The sequence below is a fragment of the Mandrillus leucophaeus genome, unplaced genomic scaffold, assembly GCF_000951045.1.
Source record: "Mandrillus leucophaeus isolate KB7577 unplaced genomic scaffold, Mleu.le_1.0 Scaffold164, whole genome shotgun sequence".
Taxonomy (NCBI): domain Eukaryota; kingdom Metazoa; phylum Chordata; class Mammalia; order Primates; family Cercopithecidae; genus Mandrillus; species Mandrillus leucophaeus.
The window spans coordinates 1,304,651-1,314,166 of NW_012101632.1; the positions used below are offsets into that span (position 1 = coordinate 1,304,651).

General features: G+C 43.0%; 1 protein-coding gene across 1 annotated transcript in view; it reads right to left on the reverse strand.

The window, feature by feature from the left end:
• Window positions 1-9,516, reverse strand: part of BAZ1B (bromodomain adjacent to zinc finger domain, 1B) — an 86,613-nt gene that overhangs the window by 72,259 nt on the left and 4,838 nt on the right. The gene's annotated exons all lie outside the window — the stretch shown is intronic.

A 9,516-nucleotide genomic window follows, 5' to 3' on the forward strand; every position in this document is an offset into this window, starting at 1 on the left:
AAAATCAGTACATTGCACCTCCATTTAAAAAAAAAAGTAATTGGTTTACAGTAAAATGAGATGACTAGGCCACAGTCTCACAGGCAGTTTGGAATAACCCTGAGCATATGTTAATGATCCATTTACCCACAGCCCTCCAGTCCACCTTGGAAACATGTTACTTCTTAGGGTTTACAAGCTTGTCCAACCTGCGGCCCAGGACGGCTTTCAATACAGCCCAATACAAGTTCGTAAAGTTTCTTACAACATTATGAGTTTTTGGCCGGGCGCGGTAGCTCACACCTATAATCCTAGCACTTTGGGAGGCCGAGGCGGGCAGATCACAAGGTGAGGAGATAGAGACCATCCTGGCTAACACAGTGAAACCCTGTCTCTACTAAAAATAAAAATAAAAAAAATTAGCTGGGCGTGGTGGCAGGCACCTGTAGTCCCAGCTACTCAGGAGGCTGAGGCAGGAGAATGGCCTGAACCCGGGAGGCGGAGCTTGCAGTGAGCTGAAATCATGTCACTGCACTCAAGCCTGGGCAACAGAGGGAGACTCCATCTTCAGGGAAAAAAAAATTATGAGTTTTTTTGTGATTTTTTTTTTTTAACTGATCAACTATTGTTAGTGTTAGTGTATTTTATGTGTGGCCCGAGACAATTCTTATTTCAATGTGGTCAAAAGATTGGATACCCCTGGTTTAAAAAATAAATTTCATAGAATACTTAGAAGTATTCCAAAAAGTACTTTTAATACAATATTTATCCAGTCTCTATGATGTCTCCAATAATATTTAGATTCAGAAGATCATTTACTAGCCATTTAGACAGTCTTCGTGAGGGAGATGAGGGAAAGAAAACATCAAGTTGGTAGCGTAAATATGGCAACTTTCCACACAAAACCAACTGGAATTCACCATCAGCCAGCCACTTTCAAATTCAAATGGCAAGTAACTAATTTACTTTTATGCACAGCAACAGATGCTATGTAAGAAAATCAACTGACATAAGTTAGCAAACAATACCTGTATATTCCAAAAGACACGTTTTATAGTGGTTGAAATAAGTATTTAAACAGCTTCCTCTACAATACTACCTAACAACTAAACAAATATTCTAATTTTTGTTTTTAGAGACAAGGCTGGCCGGGATCTCCTGAGCTCAAGAGATCCTCCGGCCTTAGCCTCCTGAATAGCTGGGATTACAGACTCACACTGCAACACCCAGCTCATTTTTATCTATTTATGTATTTATTTTTGACACAGGGTCTCACTGTCTCCCAGGCTGAAGTGCAGTGGCAGAACCATGGCTCACTGTAGCCTTGACTTCCTGGGGTCAAGCAATCCCAGGCCTCAGCCTCCTGAGTAGCTAGGACTACAGGTGCACACCACCATGCCCAGCTACGTTTTTTATCTCTTGCAGAGTCAGGGTCTCACCACAATGCCCAGGTTGGTCTTGAACTCCTGGGCTCAAAAAGTCCTCCTGCCTCAATCTCCCAAAGTGCTGGGATTACAGGTGTGAGCCACCACACCCAGCCGCATGTTTAATAAATACAGACGCTTGGTTTTCCAAGGTTATGATCAACAAAAACGCAAATAAGAACAAACCCACAGGTAATCCAAAATAATAACATTATCCAATAGTATAAGCACCTTTGCTCATTGTGGATTTCCCCAGATCTGCTAAAATTGAGTAATAAATCCATTTTCCTTAGCAGGGGTGGTGCTAATATCTAAGTGATTAAACAAAATATATAGTATGTTTGAGTAAAAACCTGAGTCAGGCTTCCATATACAGCTATGTAAATCCAATCACTGAAAAATTTTCAAACCTATACCTAGAAAAGAGCAACAGAACGACTTCCATAGGACATTATCCCAAGATGGATTTGTCTTATTTTTGTCTGCTGCACTAGGGGAGTGGAAGGGATGGGTAGTAAAACAAGGACAGAGGAGGAATCAGCAAGTGGACTTATTTAAGCTTTCAAAAAGCTTGATAAAATTCTAACACATTATTTAGCCATATTTAAGAAGCTCCAGCAGGCATAGTGGCTCACGCATGCAATCCCAGCATTTGGGAAGACAAAGTTGGGGAATCCCTTGAGTCCAGGGGTTCAAAACCAGCCTGAACATAGTGAGACTATCTTTACAAAAAACTATTAAAAGGAAAAAAAAAAAAACCTCACGGTGTCATCAGTGAGAATGTAAGAGAAACACATTAACAAATATGTCTTAAAGAGAGAACAGTAAGTTTTTATTATTACAGATTGAGGATCCCTTATCCAAAATGCTTAGAAACGGGAGTATTTTGGATTTCGAATTTCTTTCAGATTTTGAAGTATTTACATTATACTTAACTAGTTCAGCATCCCAAATACAAAAATCCAAAATGCTCCAATGAGCACTTCCTTTGAGGATCATGTTGGGGCTCAAAAACTTTGATTTTAGGCCGGGCACGGAGGCTCACGCCTGTAATTCCAGCACTCTGGGAGGCCAAGGCGGACGGATCACGAGGTCAGGAGATGGAGACCATCCTGGCTAACATGGTGAAATCCCACCTCTACTAAAAATACAAAAAATTAGCCAGGCGTGGTGGCGGGCGCCTGTAGTCCCAGCTACTGGGGAGGCTGAGGCAGGAGAATGGCGTGAACCCAGGAGGCGGAGCCTGCAGTGAGCCCAGATCACACCACTGTACTCCACCCTCCGCGAGAGGGTGAGACTCCGTCTCAAAAAAAAAAAAAAACCTTTCAGATTTTGGAGCATTTCTGATTTATAGATTTCGGATGCTCAACCTAGAGTTGTTACTTTAAAAAGTAGGGGCCAGAAAAACAAAACAAAACAAAACAAATCAGGGGCAGGCCAGACACAGTGGCTCACGCCTATAAACTTGGCACTTTGGGAGGCCAAGGCGGGAGGATCACCTGAGGTCAGGAGGTCGAGACCATCCTGGCCAACATCGTGAAATCCCATCTCTACTAAAAATACAAAAAATTAGCCAGGCGTGGTGGCGTACGCCTGTAACCCCAGCTACTCAGGAGACTGACACAGGAGAACTGCTTGAACCTGGGAGATGGAGGTTGCATGGGCTGAGATCATACCATTGCACTGCAGCCTGGGCAACAAGAATGAAACTCAGTCTCAAAAAAAAAAAAAAAAAAAAAAGGAGTGGCCAGGCATGGTGGCAGTTTATGAGGCCCAGGCAGGAGCATCGCTCAAGCCCAGGAGTTCGAGAGCAGCCTGGGCAACACAGCAAAACCCCATCTCTACCAAAAAAAAAAAAAAAAAAGTTAGCTAAATGCCGTAGCACAGGCCTGCAGTTCCAGCTACTCAGGGATCTGAGGTGGGAGGATCACTTGAGCCCAGGAAGTGGAGGTTGCAGTGAGCTGAGATGGTGCCACTGCACTCCAGCCTGAGCAACAGAGGGAGACTGTCTAAAAAAAGATTAGGCCGGGCATGGTGGGTCATGCCTGTAATCCCAGCACTTTGGGAGGCTGAAGTGGGTGGATCATGAGGTCAGGAGTTCAAGACCAGTCTGGCCAAGATGGTGAAACCCTGTCTCTAAGAAAAATACAAAAACTAGCCAGGCACGGTGGTGGGCACCTGTAATCCCAGCTACTTGGGAGGCTGAGGCACAGAATTGCCTGAATGAGGAAGGTGGAGGTTGCAGTGAGCCAAGATCACATCAACGCACTCCAGTCCAGATGACAGAGTGAGAATCTGTCTCAAAAAAAAAAAAAAAAAAACCCTTCAAACTCACACAATCACGAACTCATCACACCTTCTCTGCCAACAATATACAGTCCTCTATTATTCCTGTAAATTCTAATCATACTTTAGATCTCAAAAATAGTTTTTTCCAGAAAACATTCCTTGAACCTTCAAATAGGACAGATTGTGTTAGTTTCTTTCCATAAGAGGATTTTTACATCTCCACCCACTGCCACGTGGCATGTCCACAAGGTCCCTGAAGAGGAATGTACCTCCCCTCTCCATTAACATCAAGCTTGACCATGTGACTTGTTTCAACCAACACATGTGAGCAGATGTAATATATGTCACTTCCAGGAAGAGGCTTAAAGTCATGATGTCTTCTAGCTCTTTCTCTATGCCACTAGAAAGGCATGTCACACACAGGGTTTGCCCCTCCAGCCTTCTTTTTTTTTTTTTTTTTTTTTTTGAGGTAGGGTCTTGCTCTGTCACCCAAGCTGGAATGCAATGGCACCATCTCGCTTCACTGCAACCTTTGCCTCCTGGACTCAAGTGATCCTCCCACCCCAGCCACCCAAGTAATTGGGACCACAGGCAACCGTCACCATGTCCAGCTAATTTTTCTATTTTTTGTAGAGACAGGGTTTCATTCACTGCTGTCCAGGCTGATCTCGAATTACTGGGCTCAAGCAATTCACCTGCCTCAGACTCCCAAAGTGCTGGTATTACTGGCATGAGCCACCATACCAGGTGTCAGCCTTGGTCTTAAAATGAGAAAAATGTGGCAGGGTACGGTGGCTCACACCTGTAATCCCAGCACTTTGGGAGGCAGAGGTCAGCAGATCACTTGGGGCTAGGAGTTCGAGACCAGCCTGGCCAACAAGGTGAAACCCCATTTCTACTTAAAATACACAAAAAGGTAGCCAGGTGTGGTGGCGCGTGCCTGTAGTCCCAGCTACTCAGGGGGCTGAGGCAGGAGAATCACTTGAACCCAGGAGGCGGAGGTTGTAGTGAGCCAAGATCGCACCATTGTACTCCAGCCTGGGATACAGAGCGAGACTCCACTCAAAAACAGAAAAATGTGGTTTTCCTTTTTATTATTTATTTATGTTTTTGGAGATGGTGGTCTCACTATGTTGCCTTGGCTGGTCTCAAGTTTCTGGGTTTAACGAATTCTCCAGCTTTGGCCTCCTGAGTAGCTGGGACTACAGGCGCACACCACATCCAGCTGTTTTAATTTTTTCCCACCATTTTTTTCTTTCTTTAATATGAGAGTACTACAAAATTTTAAATTACATATGGCTTATATTTTTGTTGGCCAGCACTGAAACCCAAGGTATACATCTCAGAAAATGTCCTCTGACAGTATTAACTCAAAATTAATTGACTGGTCAAATTAATTATAAAAATCTGGGGCCGGGCACGGTGGCTCACGTCTGTAATCCCAGCACTTTGGGAGGCCAAAGCGGGTGGATCACTGAGGTCAGGAATTCGAGACCAGCCTAGCCAACATGGTGAAACCCCGTTTCTACTAAAAATACAAAAATCAGCCAGGCATGGTGGCAGGCGCCAGTTATCCTAGCTACTTGGGAGGCTGAGGTAGGAGAATCGCTTGAAGCTGGGCGGCGGAGGTTGCAGTGAGTCAAGATCACACCATTGCACTCCAGTCTGGGCGACAGAATGAGACTGTCTCAAAATAAGAAAAAATCTGAAACGGAAACTCCTACAACCCCTAACAATGGCTATTTTAAGTTTGTGTAACTCTTCTGGTAATTACTTTAACTTATATTAAGAGAAAACAAGGCCGGGCATGGTGGCTCACGCCTGTAATCCCAGCACTTTGGGAGGCTGAGGCGGGAGGATCGCTTGAGGCCAGAAATCCAAGACTAGCCTGGGCAACTTTGCAAGACCCCGTCTCTATGAAACGTACAAAAATTAGACAAGCGTGGTGATGCGCACCTATGGTTATAGCTACTCAGCAGGCTGAGTGGGACGAATCACTTGAGCCTGGGGAGTTGGAGGCTACAGGAAGCCATGATCACACATAACTGCACTCCAGCCTGGGCAACAGAGTAAGACCCTGTCTCAATAAATAAATAAAAAAGGGAAAGCAAGAAAAAAAAATGAAAATGAAAATGCAAAAAGGCCCATTAGTAGGATATTGAGTCAGCTGCCTCTAAATCCTATTTCAGATTTTAGGTTACCAAAATAAGTCACTCATTCTCAAACAATCTCTCAGAGCAAATGCCAATTGAGGTTTTTATGTTCCAGCAACTGCTGCACATATAATTGCAGACAAAATGTCAAAGCAATTCTCCAAAGGTTGTGTAAGCTATAAAAGATAAGATATTTTCGAATCCTAGACTATCTCATTATGCATCTACTTTGCCATCAGCTACCTCCTTATCACAATATGCTCCTGCTTTGTTCTCTTCAATCTTGCAGGGATTGTTTCTTTCAATGAAGTACTTGATATCCTGAAAGGAAGTGGCCCAGGAAAGTACAGAGTTAAAAAAGCATTAACTGTAACCTAAGAATTCTAAGTCAGAAGATGGCAAATAGTGAGCCAACTCAAGATTTGCTTTTTACCTGATTTTCTCTCTTTGGACCAGACTGTCTTTAAGTTAAAAACAAGTCTAACATGGCATAATGTTTTACTTTAAAGAATGTATAAAAATCAACATAAGAGCTCAGTATTCCAAATGTCCAGTAAAACTCTTACAACTACAACATAACTCCATCTACAGCTACTCAACTCTTAATACATGCTGCTCTAAGGCAGGCGCAGTAGTGTGTGTCTGTAGTCCCAGCTACTCTGGAGGCTGAGGCAGGAGGATCTCGAGTCCACTTCAAGGCTTCCCTGTGCTACCATCTCGTCTGTGAACAACTGTTGCACTGCAACCTGGGCAAAATAGCGATTCCATCTCTTAAAACAAAACAAAAACATGCTCTAGTCACACGTGCATACAGCCAGATTAACAGTATGAATAAGCCCCTCATCATCATACCCTCAATAAATTCTCATATAATGATGCTACAAAGGTCGTGAACTAGTTGATTCTAAGCTTTAGAAACTATGACAGTTGAAGCAACACAACAAAAATACTCATCTACAACAGGCTGCTTGTAGCTCCAATTCCTGCCTAAAACCTATCTTGACTTAAATACAGTGTCACATCAAGAACTGATTCTGATAAAGTTAATGTTTTCCAAGATCTAGTGTCCTGCCTGTGAGACTAACCTATGAATGTAGCATACAAAGCTACAATACAATCAACATAATCACCAATATATAACACCTAGTTATTAAATGTGTGCATTACTCACAACTTCCACTAAGTTTAATGAAGATTTACAATACACTCCAAGAACATACCAACACACAGCTTTAAGTCAGTAAAATATCACACAAATTTCTGTGATACATGCAATCAAAAAGTAGGTATGGTATTAAAAGAAAATTAAAATATCAAGTCCCATTAAAAACATAACTATAAATATAAATTGAGAACTGGGAATACTACTTCAAAGGCAGCTGTTACCCAACCACATATTTGTTCTCCTCTATGAAACCACTAATAGCCTAATAAAGAAATATGCCAATCTGCCAACCATACAGTACAATTGTTCAAAAACCATCCTCAAAGTCCTTCCACTTGCAGAAATTCCCAAAAGAGCAATTCCCCCCCTCCAATATATAATATGCTTTAAGACTTCTTTCGTTAAAACAGTTCTAAATGCTGTTATGGGAAATTAAAAAATGAAGAATGTTTATTAAATACGTACCACTTAAAATGTTTCCGGTTTCAGTTTTCAATTGTTACCATCAAAACTCTTCATATATAATTTCAATTTCATTCATTCAATAGTATGAAAAAGCCTTCGTTGCGTTGCCAGTCCTAAATTAACTCCCTACAGCCATTTTTTACAAAGCTCAGTACCTGAAATATACTTAGAACTTGTCTCTTCTCCATGGCATGTTTCTTATACTCCACTAGAACCAGACCTGAGAAATTATCATCTGATAGTGTGTGAGCATCCATCAACGGCTCAAAATATTAACGACATTTGAAAAGGGGATGTTGGATTCTGACAAGCTGCTACTCCACTGACGTTTCAAATGTATTAAAAAGTAGGGTACCGGCTGGGCGCGGTGGCTCACACCTGCAATCCCAGCACTTTGGGAGGCCGAGGCGGGTGGATCACCTGAGGTCAGGAGTTTGAGACCAGCCTGGCCAACATGGTAAAACCCCGTCTCCACTAAAAATACAAAAAATTAGCCAGGCGTGGTGGCGGTCGCCTGTAATCCCAGCTATTCAGGAGGCTGAGGCAGGAGAATCGCTTGACCCCGGGAGGCGGAGATTGCAGTGAGCCCAGATCGTGCCACAGCACTCCTGCCTGGGTTAACAACAGTGAAACTCTGTCTCAAAAAGAAAAAAAAAAAAAAAAAAAAGTGGGGTACCTTTAGAATAATGCAGTATTTGGTAGAGCTAGAGGAACTTCTCCAAAGCATTCCAAGTCTTCACAGTACAGCAAAAAACCAGATTACCACCCCTCCACCCACTTTAATGTGCTTTACCTTATACCACAACGACAAAAAAGTGAGGTAATATTTAAATCAATTTAAAGTGAAGGACTAACATTTCACCTTCTTCTGCTGATTGACTTACAGGGTTGAGGTAGGAAGAGCGGTGGATTCTACTCCTCTTTTATCGTTTGACCTTCAACAAGTCAACCTCCACTCTCTCGGCCAACTCGGCAAACCAAGCCCGAGGACCCGACCACCTCCAAGATCCAAGATCCACTTCAGCTCCAAGATGCTACAGCTCGATTTCTCCAAGAGCCTTCTTCCAGCATGGACTCATTTTCCAGGTCCCTTTGTGTGCATACTCCCCACAAAGGGACACTCACAAACTGCACTCCAACAAGAATGAGATTATCCTCTAAAGTACTGCGTTAAAGTGAGGATCAGGGAGAAATGAAATAACTCTCAGAGACACTTCCTTCTATACAGAAGCAAGCAAGAAACTGAGAAATCAAGTCCTTCCGAACAGATAGGGCTGAGAAAACTCCTAACACATTAGCCTTAACTCTTAAAGCTTTCAGTCACCAAAGAAATGCTTGATTCCGGAATCGTTTTCTTTTTTACAGATAAGTCTCAAAAACGATTCTTCTGGCACCCATAAAAAAAGCAAATAAAAGCTGCATAACTTTTCACCAAAAGATAATGCTTATGCAAGAAATCTTAGTCATGACGAGAGGATGCTTCCTTTGCAAAACATCCAATTTCATGTTCCGAAAACACAACATAAAAACTTCACGTTTTTGCTTTTTTTAAAACTTTTAACAAATACCAATCTCCTTCTAAACCTTCAAAATTTCAAACCTGTGTCTGCCCAGGGAAGGCAGGCATCAGCTCCTCCAGAGGCAGTTTTCTTCCCTCCCTTTCCTCTAAGTGGGGAATCTCACTCCCAGTTTTCTGCCCCAGGGTCCTGTCAGTTCATCCCCGGCCTAAAGTCCCCTCGGGAGAAGAAAAAAACGCCAAGTATCCCCGCAGAGATCGGGGAAAGACGCAGTTGAGACTTGCACACGCCGCATCACGAGGCCGCGCAAGTACAATTTCAAAACTTAAGCTGCAGGTTTCATTTAAAATAAAAAAAAAAAAAAAATTGTAAAAAGAAAAGGAGGAAACCTAGCTCCCCCTCCCCACTCCCGGGTCCTCAAGGCCTAAAGCCAACCCGGGGGCGGTAATGGGGATGGGGGGATGCGCTCCTCGCCGGCGAAGCCCTGGGACAAAGTGCGGGGCCCCGGGGGCGGCCGAAGGGGG